This window comes from Parasteatoda tepidariorum, chromosome 9 (assembly GCF_043381705.1).
Source record: "Parasteatoda tepidariorum isolate YZ-2023 chromosome 9, CAS_Ptep_4.0, whole genome shotgun sequence".
Lineage (NCBI taxonomy): Eukaryota > Metazoa > Arthropoda > Arachnida > Araneae > Theridiidae > Parasteatoda > Parasteatoda tepidariorum.
In genome coordinates this window covers 69813512-69833194 of record NC_092212.1, presented here as the reverse complement: position 1 = coordinate 69833194, position 19683 = coordinate 69813512, and the positions used below count along the sequence as shown (strand labels likewise).

General features: G+C 27.7%; 1 protein-coding gene and 1 long non-coding RNA gene across 3 annotated transcripts in view; one reads left to right on the top strand and one right to left on the bottom strand.

Moving 5' to 3' along the window:
• The window catches only part of LOC107455518 (protein eva-1 homolog C), a 253195-nt gene that overhangs the window by 109833 nt on the left and 123679 nt on the right, over positions 1 to 19683 (top strand). The window lies entirely within an intron of this gene.
• The window catches only part of LOC139426459 (uncharacterized), a 46464-nt gene that overhangs the window by 25823 nt on the left and 958 nt on the right, over positions 1 to 19683 (bottom strand). The window lies entirely within an intron of this gene.

The window sequence follows — 19683 nt, the reverse complement described above, 5'->3', positions numbered from 1 at the left end:
AAGTTGTTATTTTTATACTATTTTAATTAATAAAATTTATTGAAAACTATTATAAAGGGATAACAAATTTTTAGTTCAAAAATTATCCATTTATACAGTAAGGGCATGCATTATATAAATAAAATAGAGGGGATACCGAGATTTTGTTATTATATTTGTCATAAAATAATTTTTAGATAGTTGGCTTAAAATTATTATTTTTAAGATGATTTTTATTGAAATATAAAACATTTTGATCCCTGTTAAGAACACTAGAAATGTTACTTGAAAATTGAATGCGAATGTATTTAAATGTGTTCGAAAATTGAACTTATCTGAATGTATTTGGTGATCATTGATTTTGTGTGGTGAGTTTGGTGTGCCTTTGAATTTATTTAAATATTTGTGTACATTTTGTTACTTATGTACACATCCGGATTAACTGAAAATAGCTTAACAGTATTTAATGTAACCATCCATGAAAACTAGTGTAGCACAAACTAAGCTTAAGGTTCGTGGCAATATCATGATAAGCCACATTTTTAATGATATCATCGGGATACTTTTTATTAAAAACACCAAAATTTCGATGTAGTTAATAAGTTTTTCTATTTGTCGTTCTGTTATCTTGTAAACGTTCTGGAAACCTTCAAATTACCTATTCAGCAACAGTTGGATGTAGAAACAATGTTTTTCAAAATTATCACTCTTTTTCCCCAGTTTTAGTCATTTCTGTGAGATTTTTCTTCTAAATAAATAAACTAGGTATATGAGGATGGTAACCTAGCGTTTGAATTTTGTTTTGAAACGTTAACCTATTGTAGGAATCGTTTACCCGTCAAAACTTTTCATTCTCTCATCCACCAAAAAAAAGTGACCGCAATAAGCTTCAGCTTATTTAAAACGTAGAAATCTAAATTTGATTTTTGCCCCGAATTGTTAGCTCAAATTAGCCAACTAAATATATTTGGTAGCTCACCCGCTAAATCAAGTTTAAATTTAACTTTTAATGAATCGGATTTATTTCTGAACCTTATATATGAAGAGGTCTGATGATTTCCAATAATGGATAAGTCAACCGAGGGCAAATTCAAACTTTAAAGTCTAGGTCATAAAATGAGATAAAGCTTATTTTAGCCACAGCATTTTTATTATTATTTTAGGGGTGAGCTAACGATACTTTTGGTAAGTTGATGATTTTGTACAATTAATAAAGATATAGAAGGAAATATCAAACTTTTGGTTTTTCAACTTAACACTTATATCTAAATCTAATATGAACTATAGAGATCTGTATATGTATACCCCATCGTCAACTTTAGTCTTCATCAATATATTTGATTGAACTACAACAAAGCTTTCGATACAGGAGTGCTTTTAATTTTGTTAGCACACTTGTTTTATTCATGTAATACGATAAATTTTTCTTATTTCATTAAACTTATCTTTTACTATTATGACTTCATTTAAAATAGCATGCATTGTTGATTTTAGCATTTTTCTAGCAATTTTAGCAAAAAAAGTGTGTTTTTAATATATGCTAGAATCGAAAAAAAAAAACTTGTTAGCTGTTTTCAAGAAAACATTTTATTAACGCCGAAAAAGCATCATTGTAATTTATTTTTTTAATTAAGTTATTTTTTGTTGCCTCATCAACTTTTATTGCATTCTGACATTTCTTTCAATCATACTCTATAAATAACTTTCGTATGAACAAGAAATAATTTTTTGAGCGTGCTTTGATTATCATGTTCCTTAAATAAATGTATAACTATTCTGTTGCAAAGCATGGGACGAACAAATAGTTCATATGATTTGAAAACATAGTTTTTTTACAATAAAAAAAGCCTCTTTGTGATTCATTTGATTCATTCTAAAAAAAAATATCAATTCTTTTTTGTTTTCTCATCAAATTCTACTGTTTTGAGACATTTTTGTCAACCATAATCCTTATAAAATATCTTCATTTCGAACAGAAAACAAATTATTACGCGTGCTTTGATTGTCATGTTCTTCAAAGAAATGTATAATTATTCTATCGCAAAACAAGGGACGAACAAATAATTCATATCATTAGAAAGATAATGTAGTCTGAAGTACACAAAAGACTATTTCATGCTCTATCCATCTTGTTCTAGTGACACTTGGACGAGATTCCTTCGCCTTGTAGATTTAAGAGGTGACGAGATCTTAGACATGAGATTGGTCTATTCCCCCATTTCATTCTGTTTTCGGAAGTGTGGGAGGGTAAACCCTGAAAAGGGGTCATTATTTTTGATTTATGAGAGCTCTTCAAGAGTTTGCTGGTTTCGTCATACACTAGTTTAAGTGTGCTGAGCAATACATCATGCTTCTTGCTATTAATTTCCCCCTTCTATATTTCAGTTGCTTTATTAGTCGGAATAAGTCAATATTATTAATCTGGCTCATTAAGTAATAAATAACCGTTAGTTAGTAAGATTAAGGTGTATTTATTTACCGTTTTAGGACGTTTAAAAAAATCCTTAGAATGTACTGTATTTAGCAGTGCTTTGAAAAGAATAGTGGGAATATAATATTTTTATGTCGTCATATATTTTTTTATAGTTTTTTAACGGAATTAAAGAAATAATTAAATAAATATGACTGCAAAATAGTCTATTTCAGCAATCTAGCTCATTAAGTAATGAATAATCGTTAGTTAGTCAGATTAAGGTACATTTACTTACCTTTAAGAACTTTAAAAAAAATCTTCAGAGTGCACTGTATTTAGCAGTGCTTTGAAAAGAGTAGTGTGAATATAATATTCATGTATTGTAATATATTTTTTTATGGTTTTTAATGGAAGTAAAAAAATTCAATAAAAAAAAACTTCAAAATAATTCATGAAAAAATCCACTTACCACTTACAAGCTTTTAAAAGAAGTGATGACAGTGATAATTTTCTGTATTTTTCTCCTTTTTTTAAATTTATCCCCATGCGTCATTTATAAAAGCATTTAATTTTGTTGAATTACGAATATTGGTTTTGTTTCATAACTTTTAAACATAATCCGAATAGTAAATAAAATATGCCTAGATATTTAAAGTTAATAATCATTTATTCACGTCTCACAAGCGGAGTAGGGTATGAAAAAAATTTTTGGTATGGAACAAAAACTTCCTAAGATTGTATTAAACGTTATTTAATACGCACAATGATGTAAGTATATTCCTGCGCAGAAATTATTTTTCAATGAAATCACCAATTCTTATGCTACATCATAACTCAGCCATTGCTGTTAGATGGCGCCACTCACGTTTAAGGTACTTCGCTAAGTGAAGGATTTCTTGACTGTCTTAGATTTATAAATTTTGCAAATGTTAATAATCGATACATATATACATTTTTCAATCGTAATTATAATTTGTAACAATTTTTGTTAAAAAAAAGAGCCTTCAGTTCATGTTGGTAGTAAACAAAAGATTTTTTTTAAAAATTCTATTTATTTCGATTTAGTAACTGTTTAAAATATTTCAACAAGAGAAATGTTACTTGTTCGAATATTCATTGAACGAATGGTGAAAAAAGAACATTTTAAAAGGGATTATTTTGTCTACAAAAATACATATGGAAGAAGTATTTTTTCAAACGAATTGAAGCTTAACATCAGAGATCAATTTATGTTTGTAGAAGTTTATATTTTATTCATTTTATTTTAAAAATAATCGGACTGATATTACTCTGCTTCGTTAAAATTTTGCATTTAAATTTGAACAAGGCAGACCAATTTCAGTAAAATCTTATGACTATAATGATTTTAAAAAAATTATTTCCGTTAGATGTAAATTTTGTAACAGATTGTATCGAGCGGAATTTACTTTTACTAGGGGATTCATGAGAATTTTTGTATTACATTATATAGGTTGGCTTAAAACTTCATATTTAATATTATAAAAATAGTAAATTTTTATTGAAAATAAAGGGGCAAGTGAGAAAATTTATAAATATTGTAAAACTTAGAGAAAAATATTTGAAGAGAAAATTTATTATTTTACTGTCGACGAAGAAACATTGCTTTGCTCAATTATGAAAATGTGCAAGGGTTAGTTTATTTTTCTTCTGAAATTTGAAACATAATTTGTGAATATATAAATATATCATTGCCGCAAAAGCTTATTATGTATTGCTTATTATTGGTTTATTGCAAACATGCATGCAGTAAGAACTATTTTATTTTTAACCTGTCTTTGTTAGATAAAATTTGAAATAAATGTCATACATAATTCCTGTCATATGAGGTTTGATAGGAATAATCGTTAGAAAAATTAAAGTAAGCCAGAGAACATCGAACATACTTTAATCTGCAGTTTTATCAAAGAATATTTTTTAATAGAAAATAAAAAGAAAATATATTTAAAATTTTAGCAATATTTAAATGACAATATTTTCTTTTGAAAAAAGTTTCGTTCTTTAAAATTTAGGCTTTGAAACTTATTTGTTTATATTATTAAATAAAGTTTCATTGAAGTATATTTGTTTATATTGTTAAACAATGCTTTCATTTTGATTTAAAAAATATTACTGGACTGTTATTTTCAATTTACTGTTGATATATTCGAGGAGCTGAAACTATGCAATTCTTTGTCTGTTTTAGGTTTTTGTCAGATAAAAATTGTAGTTTGCAAAATTAAAATTTCAAAAATCCATTCTGAATATCAATTTGATACTATAGAAATGTTAAATACGGTTTTCAATTCAAAAATAGTTTTTTTTATTTTCGGATTAAAGTTTATTTATTTAAAGAACGAAAACTTCGCATCTCAAAAAATTTATTCCTCAAAAATCAATTTTAAATATTTTTTGTTTACAAAGCACATTAGAGTGGAGCGAAAAAAATAAAATACCTATTTCAAAATGCCTGTATTTCTGACTGTTGCATTTTGTTATCACATTCATGTTCTGACTCAAAATTTTTCTCTGCTATAAAGTCTTGCAATGCTTTGAATGAAAAAATGTATGGAAAAAAAGAAGTATTTATGACGAAATTGTAAGTTGCAGTTTAAAATAGGTTAAGTTCAAAGTGTCATTTTTATATAAGCTTGCTTTTTCTGTATTTCAAATCATCTACAATCGATATATAGTATCATAATTTCTTAATGTAAAATTTTTCATTCGAAAGTAAGAAATTAACTTTATATGTTTAATTAACGTATTTTAAAATTGTTAACATGAAACGAAGCTAGCGCCATGACGCTTTGGCTCCAGTAGAATTTGTGTTTAGAGCTCTAGTTGAAAATTTCTTTCTTTATGGCCCAATATAAATACAGAAATAATTTCAGGTGCAATACAATTACTTGATATTCATCTTGATTGACCACTTATTCTGTGTTAGTATGTATGTTACATACTGTCATTGCGATGTCTTCTACTGCAATTTGATGGAGCAACAACAGGACCGAAAGCTTACAGTGGTTAACGAACGCAGCAAAAATTTGCCAATTTGTTACATTTATACCGGTGTTTAGTCACCACATGAATCACAGTTACAGGATCTAAGAACTGATGAAAGTTACATAGACGATGTTTGCTGTCGTATTACAGATAAATCATGGACTATTGATATTGAAACGAGGAAACCAGGTCTTGTTAACTGAAGATATCTCACAACAGCTATGTTCTTACGTAACATCAAAGTTCCCTTCAAAGAATTTGGCAATAATGTATAAATATATTGTGAAAGTCTATACACCAGTTTCGTTCTGAATAAAACCAAATTTATCTCACCAAAAAGATTAAAGATGGCATCATATGTATAATGCTCACATATTCCAGGTAATTTGTTATCGACTTACGTAACATAGTTATTGCAGTGTTCAAAAGAAACGCTTTCTACGAACCTCCTGAACATTTGTTACTTACAATAATAGATTAAAGAAAATCTATTTGCTATCTTGCATACAAGAAGATTCTCGTAGCAATGGAATCTTCAAAAATATATTAGGAATACTCGTTTATAGTAAAGGAAATAAACCTTATGGTAGATGGCTATATAAATTTAGTAAATTGGCAGATAATTCCTAGAACTGGCGCACCACTTTCAAGAACTATATTTCGCAGGGTTTTTGGAAGTTTTCAAGAGATACGGGTCATCGATGCAAAAGCTAACATTTCAGAATATCTTGTCCCACCTTGGAGAGGGACTGATATGTAAACTGTTAACAGAAGCAGCGATTGCACATTGTTTCATACAAAAGTAAATTATTCTGTTTAATTTTATATTATTTCTTCTATATTTAATTAGACTATAAAGAGAAAAAAATACTATACAGTTCTTATGTAATTTTCGTACGTTTTATCATAAGAATCAATTACTTCAAGTTTATTGTAACAGAACAAATTATCCCTGAACATTTTTTTTTTTAAAATTTTGGATGATTATTGGATTAAAAAAATATATGTTTTATCTGTTATGTAGGCTCATTTTTAAGACAAAAAATATTGGTAAAAAATGCGAAATGCAAGTATTTTTTTTTTTTAAATTCAATACTTCAAGATCGTCGTGGTTGAAAAATATTTCATTTTAATGGCTTAATTTCCTTTCCTTTTTCTTCTTACTTTTTTTTATTTATTTTTTTTCTATTCTTTGCTTTAATAATGACATGGAAACTCACTTTTTGCGCGTACAGGCTAAATGAAAATCCGAAAATTCTCAAAAAAATGAGCCATTTTTGAACCCTAATGAACAAATTCTAAGCAAATTGACAATTGTTTCTTAATCAAAAATTTTAATTATTAATATTTTCTCAATATTGATATAATATTATTAATAATTTATTATTAAAATACATTATCAAACAGTAACTTTAACTGATGTAGTATTCGATGTAATATGTGCAATATGATATCATATCCGAAATAATATCAGCGAGGAAAACGTCTTAACCGTATTAAGAAAAAAAGAGATTTTTAACATAATGTAATTTACATGCGTTGGTGCCTTTATTTTATCATAATTTCCACCGGAAAGAAACTTACAGATCAATCTAATTTTAAGAAATAAAATTAAATTAAAATTTAATTTTAGTTTCACCTTTATCATTCCACGATAGCCGAATAATGCTTACTTCATAGAATTCAACTTTGTCGTAAATAAATCTTTCCCATTTATTCATACCGCAAAAATTATCTCTATAAAGCAAAGGATAAAATAATTGACAACTAAAGCTAAACATTTAAAGCTACTTACTACAACTCACAACTCTAATCTATCGATGACGACTTAGACATTGATATTTTATCAAACTATTACCGACGCTGGTTGCTTAAGCGACATCGTGCAATAATTAATTGCTATCACGCCAAAGTAACCATGTTCTGAGGCAAGAGATTTGCGTTACAGAGCTTGCATCATGAGGTGGAGGCTTAAACTCGCCAATCACCAGAAGCTTTGGGAGGAAATATCGCCGTATTCAAGCGTCAGAAATTATTAATTCCCGTGATTAGAGACGGAGTTATACCCCATCGCATTTCTAATTACGTAAACGGTAGGGTAGTTTGTGTTACTTAATTAAAAATGTTGTTACTTTCACAAATTCGGAATAATGTTTGATAAAGAATGGCGAAGAATAAAAGTAAGAAAGTAATTGCTTGCGACAACATAAACCAGTTATATTTACCTCTGCTAGATTTGTTTCGCAAACTGGAAATGTTATTGGGAGATATGATGTGTTTTGCCATCAGGAAGCATTAATTTTATCATGATAAAAATGTCCCTAATTTGGAAATGATTTGCTTACGTATTTTACCATAGTTATGTAAATGTCACTTAAAATCATTTATGCGCAATTACTTAAAGAATTAAATGCAATTATAGCATTAATATACAGCTAAATGCTATGCAAAGAAAATATGAAGTATGGAATATTTTAAGATAAGCCATATATTGAATCTTGCAGTTAGTTTAAGTATAAAGAGACATATTTCTTTAGGAATTAATATTTAAATTAGAATTAAGTCTACTTTTTATCACTTATTACCGGTTTTATTCATAAAGTTTTTGTTTTATTATTTTTTTTCTCCAAATACATTCTACTGATTTTTTGCATTTTAATCTAAAGGATAAAATAAAATTTAAAACTTTTTTATTGCACTTGATTTTTTTTTCAATTAAAAACATCGTGTTACAATTACAATAATTGACATGATAGTTCATAAGTTAGAATATGGTTGAATCATACTCTTTCTGCGATAAGTCTAAAGCAGTTTCATGGATTGCATTTAAAATCCTTAAACTTGACAAGGGAGAAATAAAATACTCTCTCCTACGAAACACTCGAAGACAAGACACTTGGCACTTCTGAGATATTGGTCTTTTGATTGTAGGGTAAGATTTTCAGTTTTTGCTTGGAGAGAGAAAGTTCAGAACGTCTAAATTGGTCTCTTCATTCAGTTTTCTTACCAAAACAATGATAGGATAAAGTACATAAATAGTAGGATACAGTTCAGATGTGGCTCATGTGTTTATATTGTGCCATCAGTCTATGTTAAAAGCTATGTTGATTTGGGAAAAAATGCTTAAAATTACGAAAAACAAGGTATAGCAGGGACATAATAATTACAAAAAGCATACCTGGAACATTAATAAGCTGTTCATTGATAATAACTAGCTACGGACATGATGATTTTTTGTGATATTATCTTGAAATGGAATTTATCTTTAACTAAACTGTCAGCCAGTTTATGATTAGAATAATAGTTAGTTAATGTATTTTTGACATTTTTAAGTCTCTTCTTTTGTAATGTATTAAGCAAAAAATCAAGCTGACTTTAATGAAGAATAAGATATATTTGAATATGATATATTGAAGATATATTATATGATATATTATGATTTGATATATTATGATTTGATATATTATGCTATGAAGAATTAGATATGTTGAAGAATAAGTTATAATAAAATGAAAAAAAAACTGCATTCTCCAAATGGTTTAAAATGGAACTTATAATTCTGTTTTTGTTAGACTACAAACGAATTAAAATCACGGTGCAAAATTTTTTAAGTGGCGGGACATTTTAGGTGAATGTAGAAGAGTAATACAAAAGTGATGCGTTTTTTCGATTTCAACAACGTTTTTCGTCCGGAAGTGTCGTTTCGAATGATTTGTGACGCTATTCAGCTCATATTCCTGGTTAAAATTGTGGTGTTTATGCTAATTTTAAAGTGGTAAGAAATTTAGTTGACGATAAATTCCTGAGGTATATTTCGCTTGCAGTCAGCAAGCTGGAATATTTATTTTATAATCCACTTCCGAGTTTCAGTTAAAATTAGAGTGTCAGGTCATAAAGTCGTCTGAGTTTTTACTGTCGTCAAGTTCGATTTGGAGATAAAACGTCGATAAGTTCTGCTTAAAGAATTTATCTTCATTTTCCGATGGTTAGAAAACTATCTCAGCTTGTAACTCCATTAAGCACAGAGTTCGAAAGAAATCACTCGTTCGATTACAAGATTTTGTCTTAACAGATACTAAAGCGAGTCAATAAAAACGTTGTAAAATATTAAAGAACATTTAAAAATTTCGAACTTTAACAAAACCAAATTTTAGGCATTACGTATTGCTGCCATAAAAATTTTTTAATATTTATGCCTCCTTAAAACTGTTTGTGTTATCAACATTTATGCACGCTGCATAGTACAATTAACATTCTTAATCTAAAAGTGCATTGTACTGCCCTGTGAAATTCTCATTCTTTCGGTTGTGGTTGATCACTTTCCTGCTCTTCTGCGAGAATATCAGAAACATTTCTAATTAAAACTTATATCTCGTAAAGGAGAATTCTGGCGTATTTTACGCGCAGATAGCTGCAACAGCTATTAAAACTAATAAACCCCTTTCGTTACAAGATAAATCCGAAAATTGATTAATACTATTTAAAAGATAAGCATGAACGACAAGAATGAAATAGTAATTAACAGCTCCATATCACAAGTTAAACGTAGATATTTTTGGAAAATATTTCTCTTCGCTCTTTAAGTCGTAAATTTTCAGTGAAAGAAGCGGAGGGCAATTTATGTACCCATCGCGGTGCCTCAATTAAACTAATAGCTAACATTTGAAATATTCACATTGAAAACATCTGTCTTTTGCAGAAATACTCACATAACGTTAAAGTTAGGGACGATCAGTTTAACTACATAGTTTTTATTTTTTTTTCTACTAACATGTTATATACGAATTCTTTTAAAAAAACTAAAAATATATTACGTTTAAACAACTAGAAAACAATTGTTATAATTCTTACAAATGAAATGCTTTAAGAAGTTTTAAAGTTATAATTAGACAATCAAATAGTATCTTGTAGGCAATTGGTTCCAAGTTAAAAGATAAATTCAATTGTTCTAGGAATAAAAAACATTGACATTTATGCTAGATACTTTTGGAATTTTTAAGAGTTTAACTTCTTTTAAGGAAATTATGTTTCACTTTTGAATAGGATAATGACTCACTTAAGTTATGATGCTATCTTGTTAAATAATTTCGCTCTAATTCTCTTCCTTTTTTATTTCAATTATTATAGCTTATACCTCTCGTTAGCAATAGTTTTTAAAATTCATCATAATTGCACAGAAACTTATTTTTTGACGTAAAATATTTTTGAGTATTCATTGCACTGCTAGACATTTCTCGGAAAAAATAGATAAATAACAACTTATTGAATAGTTATTTTGCCATATTTAATCAAAACAGTCAAATATCCATAATTAAAATGGTAATCAAACTTTTAAGTTTGAGTAAAACTGTTTATTTACTGCTTTCACCTAATACGGTTAGACAACCAGAATTTTATCGCACCAACTAGAACCGCCTATTGAATCTACTTAGTTATTTTCTACTGCTTACATATCATAGCCGAGCGGGCTTATCTGTCAATCTCATGACCGGCAGATCTGGAGTTCGAATCCTAGTGTTGACACTGCAATACTTCCTCCATTTCCTTCAACACATGAAGAATTTCCAGTGTCCGGCACTCTCCACTGTCCATTACCTTACGAAAAGCCGACCTGCTATGTCTAGTTAAATAATTTTTTTTTTTACGTTTTTGAAGAATGCTAGTTGTAAATTTTTAAAAACCGTATAGTTTTGTATTTATGGTCTTATAACCATACTTTTTGTAAATGGTTTCAAAACCATAAAGGAAAAAAAAAGTTCTTTACCGTAAACTTTACGGTTAATCGGATGGACAGACAGCTGCCAGTTATTTTACCATATTTTTAGAATGAAAATTTTAACAATGTGTTTTAAAAATTAATAAGTAACAGCCCTGCAGTGTAGATGGTTTTACCGTTCGACCCTAAAGCTATTTTATATGTGCAAAAATACATGTATTAAAATTATTTCATTACAGTTTTAATACGTTACTTTATTTTTGTCACTGTGAAAACCGTTTTTAAATACAACGAAGAAACTTGTTATCAATTAATTTATGTGTATAATTCTAATTTTTTACTTAACCGTTTTGGAGGCCGTGGTAAGTATACTTACCACCACGTTTTACCACTTTTAATTTAGGTATCAAAATTGATGAATATTTTAATATCAAATAATATCAAATAATTTTAATAATTGAAGAGTATTTTAATATTTTAATGTATCAAAATTGATGAATATTTTAATTTTAATCCTCGAAATAATATTAAATTCAAATTGCCATTTTTAAACGTTTTAACGCATAATATGCCGCTTAAAAAGATCTACCAATGAGCTCTTCCAATTTATTTATATAATTGAAACTAGAATCTGAAAAAAAACGATAATAATCTTGCACTAAGAATATATTTAATTACATAAAATATATTTTATCAATTAATGCATTATTTTACGCTTTAAAAAACTGCATTACTCTTTTTTAATTTGAAAAATATGTAATATAAGTAATTGATGATTTCAATTTAACATCTCAATACTAAAGAATTTTTCAAGAATTTCAAGAATTAATAATTTGAATAAATTACGCCTTATTTAAAGTGAAACGTAACTATTCTCGGTATTTTCGAAGAGAAAAAAAATAGAAATGGCGTCTTATAATATAACTTCGCAGCAATTCCCACTTCTTGAAATTCCAGTAAGAATCTATGCGACACGCATTTTACGTGGATTACTCCATATTTCTTCTTCTTTTTGACAAACTTCCTCTCCGAGAATTTAGACCTGAAGAAAATAAAAAAATAAAGAACTAAAGAAAAGAAAAAGACAGTGCACACTTAAATCATTAAACTCCACTTAATGTTAACTCATATCTGGTGGAAAAGTACTCTATACACCCTTGGCGTGGGATTCTTTCCCATCTGTTTTGTGAAGCGCATGCATTCTTGTTAATGCTTACCAAAAGCATAACCATGCGTGAGATTTTATCATGTTTTTAGATGGTAATAGTTCGTGTCGTGAGTTCACGGTTTAGCTAATTTGAAAGAAAGATCGAAATTATGTTTGTACCTTACTGGTTTCTGCTGTCGAAGTCAAAATAATTTTTCAAGCGTACTGCGTGCATTTTGCATTGATTTAAATGCAGAATTTATTTAAATGAAGTGATATAATTTTTCATTGCATTGATTATTAATAATATTTCTTTTCAGTCTGTATGAATGCATTGCATATTGCATCCCTTTTGCAAGTATTACTCGCATTTATATGGGTAATACGTGCATGTGCATATGCATATTGTACGTAGTGCACGCATTTTGCATTGATGCAAAACACATTTTAATAAGAAAATAAATACTTCTGACATAAAAGAATGAAATGGTATAATTTTTTATTGAATTGATGATTTTTGCTTTCCAATCTGCATGCATGTAATGCACATTGCATGTATTTTGCATTGATTTAAATGCAAAATGCATTTCAATGAAAAATTAGATCATTTCTACCATTAAAGAGTTGAAATATATAATTTTTCATTTAATTGATAATAGATAATTTTAACTTTCTCCTCTGGATTGCAACTAACATGCTTTTTTTCTTTTTTCTTCTTCTTTTTTGTGATAAGCAGATTGTATTCAATTGCGTGACTTGCATGCTCAAAAATCATGAAATTTAATGAAATAAAAGAGAAGACATTTTAAAATGAATTTACTACGTATTTAACTGCTGTTAACTCTGCAGAAAGTACCATAGTTTTTGTAAAAGTAATCGACTTTTTCAAATAAGGGGAATCAAGGTGATATATATTTCTTAGCATTATTTGACATTAAGTATTTTAAAATTGGTATCATATGTCTTTCAGATATTTTAAATTAGATTGACCGTTATTAGAATTCGGAACATGAAAACGGTTGAGGGAGAAATTAAAAAAAATATAATATATTTACGTAAAACTGCATAAATATTTCTTCTCGGCATTGTTATTTTTAGTTCAAGAAAATTGTAATATAAAATACTGAGAGCATATAATAAATGGTACTGAGAGTTTAATAGATGAATTTGAAAATTATGGGGAGAAACAGGGAACTAACAAAACAACATCATGAAGTCTTTTAACGAATTAAATAATTTTGTAATGTCTGCCAATAGTTACAATGCTACAAGAAGTTTACATGTACAGTCTCACTTGTTGGGAGATTTTTGAATTTTTTACCCATCTAATTCGGAGTGAAAATTCTATGCGTAGTCACATATATTTGTTAATTTTTTTTCAAAAAAACCTTTTAACTGACTAATTTCAATAAAACATCAAACTTTTATAAGTTTTTTTAATAAACGTTGATTTCCAAACGTACAATTCTCAATAATTCATTTCAAATTAAAAATAATTAAATATTCGTATCAAACTCTAATTAAAATATTAAAATTGCTAAATTTTTCAGCTAAATTTCATGTAATTTGAATAACAATGATGTTTATAATTTATCGAAATGTCATTTGCCCTTTATGAAGTGCATTTTTTTTTAAATTTTGTATGTAAAGGAACGAGAAATTGTATTTATTACTTAAAAATAATAATTAAACAAAAATTTATTTTACACCCACTTTTTGCTACCTTAACTGTTTGAATATTCAGAGTAGTTTTAAAAATAATTAATAAATTTGTAATTTATACTTTACTCTAACTAAGTGCTTTTCCACATTTGAGCTAGTAATTAAGTTGCCAGGTTTATTTAAATTATAATTGCATTAAATATTTTTAGTTAAATAAATTTTTTTTAAATAAATATATTTGGAAATACTGGAATTATAAGAATAATTGTAACAGGAGGAAAGAATTTCAAAGAGCGTGTAATAAAGGATATTTAGGTGGATTTTTTATCCTTTAGTGGACAAAGGAGCATATGAAAAATTTTAATTTTAATTTTAGTTAAATATATCTAATTTTGATTGTATAGGAATTATATTATAATATTATACATATGAAAAACAAATCCAAACTGATCGTTTTATGGATCACATTAGACACAAAATATAGCCAAAAAAAAATAATAGTAAAAAACTTTTTCAATTAATATGTATTAGTTGATACAAGAGTAGTTTGATAAATGCAGCAGTATCTTTCACAGTAACAAAAAATTTATCTTTTAAATGTAGTTATCATTCAATATACTTTCCTTAGATTTGAGTGTTTTCAATGGAAATGAAGGATAAATTTTTAAAAAAATATGTTTTTTAAAAGAAATATTTAATTACATTGTCCAAAATCACTCCAAATAATTAACTAGAAAGATGCTTAATTGATTGAAATATATACCATTTACGTAAAAAAAATACTCATGTTTGTAAGAAAAAGACAGAAATGAACATCTAATGTAACAGTAGAATTAATGAGATTAGTACTGTTTTTTTCATTTTAGTAAAAGTTAAATTCTTCTTTAGTAGTCAGTTTTCGACCTAAAGCTTGTCATATCTTAAAAGTTTTACAGTAATTTCAAGAGCAATGACCTGGGAAATCTAGACAACATTCTGTACTTCAAGCCTTTACTTTCCTAAACAAACTAGCATCCATCGATTTGAAGCTATGGTGGTGAAATTCAAGTCCCCCCCCCCGGTCACAAAACCTAGTTCTTCCAAATGATAGTCAAATGCCTTACTCACTGTGCCATTACGAATTATATTTTTATTTATATTTCCGTTGAACAAATAATCAAAATTAAATAATCAAAAAATTTCATTTTCACAAAAAAATATTTTTCTTCTTCTCTCTATAAATTTTTAGATTATAAAACGATGCTTAGGCGATCAACATGAATTTTTTTTCTTTTAGAATAAAAAGTTTTTTACTCTGAAGAAAAATAGTCAAGGTAAGGTACTGTATGGTAATGTTATAACCATAATTAAGTAACTGAAACCATAATTCTGGTATTAAAACCCAAAATATATGGTAATAAAACTGATAATATATGGTATTTAAACGATTTTTTTGGTAATTGTTTCATTCATATGGTAATGGTTTATCGGAAATTTGATTTTCAAAATTTTAGTTCATATTACTACTCATTTATTAACAAATGCAAAATCGAAAAACAAATGTAACTGAAAAAGGGTTTTTATGCTATACTCTTTGGTATCATAATAAAACTACTCAATTTTACCATATTTACTAAATTTCATCACATATTATAAAACCATATTTTATAGTTAATTTTACCCAAATATTTACCCAAAATAAAAAAGCTCTTCGGTAAAAATTGCCGAGTTCTTTGGTGTTCCCATAGAACCAGAAATACGGTGAATTATTTTACCATATTCTGCTAGTTTTGAACATACTATTATACTGAACATACTATTATACTGAGCATACTATTATTATTATAATTTTGGTGATACATTTTTGAGCAATAGAATTATAAAGTGGAACTGAACTGTATTAGCTATATACACCATGCATGATATGATTATGTACAGAATTTGAAATCCTTGTATACAATGCTCGTCCCTGATCATTAGTCAAATGATTGATCACCATTACTATACACTAGAACAAACTACATCACCCTTTAATGAACCGATAGAGAGATTGAATGCTCTGTAAACAGACATCCTCTTCACTATTAATAAACATCGTTTGTCTAATCATTAATAACTAAACTGACGGTTTTCCTTGTAACTACTAAAATATCAGTATATTATAATATTTTGGTAAATTTTTATGAGATAGTATTGGAATAAGTAATTTCGAAATACATTGGATCAATTATTCTTGGTTCTCCGAATAAACAATTATTGAAAAAAATAAAATCTCGTCAATAAATTATTTTCATTAGTTTATGACTTCTATTGTTTTTATTCTTCAGATTTTAAAGTCAATTAATTTTTATAGTATTATTTAAAACGTTCTATAAATAGTTTGCGTGCTTAATAGTTTATATTTATTTAAACGTGATATAAAAACTTCTAACAAAGAATTTATATTTTCAAAAATTACAAAAAAGCAGTAATGCTTTTTGATGCTGTTCTCAATATTCTTTAGCATTTTTTTTTCCAAAATGATAGCTATCTTGTAAAAATAATTATAGTCTAATTAAAAGCTTATCCTATGTTCTATAAAAAATCAGTTTAACCTAAATTAGTTATTATTTCGATATATAATTTTAAAAAAATTAAGCTTCTTTCAAACTTCGATTATGAGTGTCAAAAAAATTATTTACATATTTGCCAGTAATCAAATGGCAATTATAGATGTTTAAGTTTGTGAAAAATAAAGTGCTTTGCATATTTGTTATTTTATTCTCTTTGTTCTATACAAAATAATGCGTGCATGTAGGTCAAGTAATGTTCACTATAAAAAAAATACGGATAAAATTATGGTATGAAGTACCAGAAATTAAGGTGCATCCTCCGTAAAATCCATTTTTACTGTAAATATTATACTGTAATTTTTACAGTAATATTTATTTAATTTGATTGATTCAGTGGTTTTTACTGTAATTATTTCTGTACAAATTACCATATATCAGAATTTTTGCTCTCTAACATATTATGGTAGCTGACCTGGTGGCCGAGTGGTAAGCGTGCCTGACTGCGGAGCCGCTGGTCACGTGTTCGAATCCTGCTCAGGGCATGGATGATTCTTTCTCTTTGTGTTCTATGTCCTTTCTCCTTTGTGTGCGATGGTGTGAATGTGACCCGCCCTATAAACGGGTTTGTGGTTGTGTGACGTGGGCGACGCTGCTCCACTACCGTGGCTTTGTCACAGGTGCCCACTGGGAAACGAGAAGAGAGTAGCAGTTCTGGCATTTCTGTGGCCAATGGGGCAACCCCCAAGTGCTCGCCATTAAAAAAAAATTAAAAAAAAAAACATATTCTGGTAAAAATTGATTCTACGGTAGAAAGTACTGGTACTCTAAGTGCAGGTATTGAGTGCCTTTTTATCGTTATTTGATTGGGTTTTTTTACAACATATGCATTGTAAATTTTTTATAGGAGGTTAATTGATAAATACATTTTTATTGCTTTTTGATCATTTTTTTAGGTCGTTAATTGTAATCTATATTACAAATTTCAACTATTATTAAAAGCTTAGGTAAAATGAATTTATGTTGAACAACACCTGCTTTCATCTGACGATTTTTCTACTATCAAAATATTTTATTTATTAAAAAAGATTTACTAATTTCAAACCAAAAACTTTTTATTCTCTGTCAGCTTTTTCTGGCATTTTAACATGAAACAGTCACACAAATTTAAACTGTTGACATTAAAATTGGAAACATATCCAACAAAATGAATTAAAATAAAATAAACATGCTATTGATTTTTATGATATCATATATATTTATATTGGAATATAATTTAATAAAGAACATTACAGAAGAAATGACATTTATTTTAAGTTATAAAGTAAAATAAAAATATCCTCAAACAATTTTTCTTTTAATGAGAACTAAATATAACGTAACGTTTGTTAAATCAACAAATGTTTCTTTAATCAGTTTCAGACAAAATTTAATTCTGTATATTTTCTTTCTGTCGAAGCTTTAGATAAATCGTGATGTCTTTATTATTTTAAAAAAAGGAAAATAATAAGTCTAATATTACATCAGATGTCTAATATAACAAACAAAGTAATCAGATTAAATTGTCTTTCTTTCGAATAACAGTTTCCAATTTTTATATGAACTCAAAAACTGAAGTCAACTCCAGTTTCAAAATTTAATTTTATTAAGAGGAAGGAACATTAGAAAAAAAGTTTCTTTTTAGAAATAAAATATTGGTATTTGTATTTTCTTTCCGGCACTTATACGATAAAGTTTATTTATTTTTCTTTAGGGAAAACAAAAAATACACATTTTATAGGAGTATTTATTGAAAATTCTTCTTTTATAAAATATTGATAAGAAGACAAAGTATACAAATTGCTTTAGTGGAAAGAATTTTGATGAGAGTAATGATATATATTTTGTTGATTAATTTTAGGGATTAATTTTGCGTTTAAATTTTTCTTAAACTATCAAGGTCACCTTCACAGTTTTTTTTATCATTTCAGTACTTCAAATAAACCTTATTATTCTAAGAGCTTATAGAACTGTTAATACACTCGGAGGAAAAAATCTGGTGAAATTATCGCACTGTATATAAACTACATTTTAGGTGAAAGAAAAAGGAAGAAAAATTGGCTCTTTAAATCAGAATATACAGTACTTAAACCATTTATTTGTTAATTTTTTCCAGGCATACGATAATGGCTAACAGGGAATTCCTCAAAATTATAATTCTTATTACCACACTTTTAGTTAAAAATTCAAAACTGAGGAAAAGTAAATTTAATCATGTAAATAGTTTCCTGCCTTGCTCTAAAGTATTATGACAAAATAAGCCAATTTTACCACATTTACTAAATTTTACTTTCTGAATATAAACCCATATTTCATTGCTAATTTTACCGAAAATCTTTACCAAAACATTTCTGTAAAAATTACAGAGACTTTTGTTGCTTTCCAAGAGCTAGAATCACAGTAAATTTCACCATATTCTGGTGTTTTTGACCATATTTTTTTCTCAGTTCCTAAAAACGTAATCAGGCGGTTTCATAATAACAACTCTTAATATATATTTTTAAAAGCTTTGTCAAAAATGATTTAAATAAACACATATATAATACTCAAATTAATATTTCAGCAAGCAAAACAAAAAACGCTATCCAAATCCTGCAACGAACAACAACTACAAACGAACAATCACTACAACTATCATAATCAGTGAATCACAAAAAGTGTTCCAGTTACTGACCGTAAAAAATAATTTTATACTTGAAAAGCTATATGGACCGTATGCAAAGCTTTATAAGGGCCATAACTATATAAGACTGTTCATAACTTTTTTTCGTAAAATATATAACTACTGGTAGCGAATTCAAAGTATGATTTTAAAAATCATTAATAGTCTGGCCCTTTACTGTTTTTGAGACCCAGATAAATTGTATGTCGAATCAAAGGGAGCAGTTGAAAAATCTGAAGTAGTATAGCGCTGCCATCTGTCGAGAAGTGATAGAATTACAAGTTCGTTGTCAGTTATCATCAATGTGGAGGGAATGTAAGGTAGATGTGCTTTGCTGCTGTACAAAACAAAATCTAGGAATGTCGTGTCCGCAGCCCAATGCTTCGAATAGCATAGAATAGTTTAGGTGACCCTGTATTGAGTTGAGAATCTTTGATAATTGGTCGATAATTTAACGGTTTATATTTTTTTTAAAATTATTATTACAGTTACGAACACTACCCTTCTTTCTCAAAAATAAAAGATGGTCTGTTAATT